This window comes from Otolemur garnettii, unplaced genomic scaffold, assembly GCF_000181295.1.
Source record: "Otolemur garnettii isolate 467f Iridium unplaced genomic scaffold, OtoGar3 scaffold00019, whole genome shotgun sequence".
Taxonomy (NCBI): Eukaryota; Metazoa; Chordata; class Mammalia; order Primates; family Galagidae; genus Otolemur; species Otolemur garnettii.
The window spans coordinates 27,666,695-27,668,103 of record NW_003852414.1 but is presented as its reverse complement, the minus strand read 5'-3'; the positions used below and the strand labels follow the sequence as shown (position 1 = coordinate 27,668,103).

At 47.5% G+C, this 1,409-nt stretch overlaps 1 protein-coding gene across 2 annotated transcripts in view; it reads right to left on the bottom strand.

Annotated features, from left to right (window-relative positions):
* The window catches only part of DIP2C (disco interacting protein 2 homolog C), a 132,708-nt gene that overhangs the window by 55,322 nt on the left and 75,977 nt on the right, over positions 1-1,409 (bottom strand). The gene's annotated exons all lie outside the window — the stretch shown is intronic.

Below are 1,409 nucleotides of genomic sequence, written 5' to 3'. Positions count from 1 at the left end.
GAGGCAGGAGACTCGCTTGAGCCCAGGGGTTGGAGGTTGCTGTGAGCTGTAATGCCACGGCACTCTGCCCAGGGGGACAGCTTGAGGCTCTGTCTCCAAAAAAAAAAAAAAATCACTTGATCTAAAAAAAAAGAACACACCTATTAATTTTGGGACTTGTGTTACTGCCATGGCAGAGAGAATTACAAGTAAACCTGTAGGTTCATGTCTGATAATAAGGTAAATTTAAGATATTTGCAAAGACACATCAGAAATCAAGGTCAAAAAGCAAAAATCAAAACCAACAAAAGCAGTAAAATAAAACCCCTAAGAAAAAGAAAATAAAACTGCCAAATGTGTTTTCATGTGGACTTTTCAAATATGTAGAAACAAACAGAGAACACATTTGGGCTGAAAAATACTTAAAAGGGTTAGGGAAGACCAGCTGGGAGACACACACCAGGAAATGTCAAAACAGTGTGGGGTTCACTGTTTAAACTATGAAGTATAAGTAAGTTGCAAATCACAAACATGCAACTAACCAAAAAGGGCTTTTCCTGAGTGTACACTTTGCTAGTTTACGTACATCACTCCAAGATGTGAAGAGACTGCAGTGTGTAGGTATTTTCAAAACTCCATTATAATCAAATTCTATTTTAAAGTGGTATATAGCTTCTTTAAGTAGCTGGCAATTATAGGCACAGTCCAGGGCTAGGACATCCCCAAAGCCACAGGGGGCAGAGCAGGGACTTCTACTAGAAATGCTCAGGGAACCACCAACTGCAGGCAGCTCTGTGGGGCAGACACACGCTCTCTGCCTGCATGCGCAAAAGGCCAGGAGACCTCAGCCGACAGGCAGCTTCGCTGACAGTGCCTGAGCTGACCCTTTTCACACATGCTTCCCTTTTGAGAAAGGTTACAAAATAAGAAAACAGGCAGAGATATGTGAAGTAGAAGAGCCAGGGAGCCCAGAGGGACCCACACTGTCCACGTGAGCCATATTCCCCTACCCCAGCCTCGTGGGATGTGGCTGGTGACCCCAGGAGAGGTAGGACCCAGGCTGAGGCCTCTGGCCTCTGTGCCCCAGTGATGTGCACCCTCCATCCCACACACTCCCCATGTGGGAGCCCCCACCACCACATGCCCATCTCAAAGAGCAACTTCTCTGTTGCTGGTGCTTTGCCAGCATCCTGGGACTTGAAGCCTAGATGTCTCACCAACAGCAACCAAGAACCTATTTGAAAATATGTTTCAATTCTGGATCATAAAAATCCCCTCCGGCTCGGCGCCTATAGCTCAACCGGCTAAGGCGCCAGCCACGTACACCTAAGGTGGCGGATTCGAATCCCCAGCCCGGACCCGCCAAACAACAATGATGGCTGCAACCAAAAAATAGCCGGGCGTTGTGGCGGGCGCCTGTGGTCCCAGCT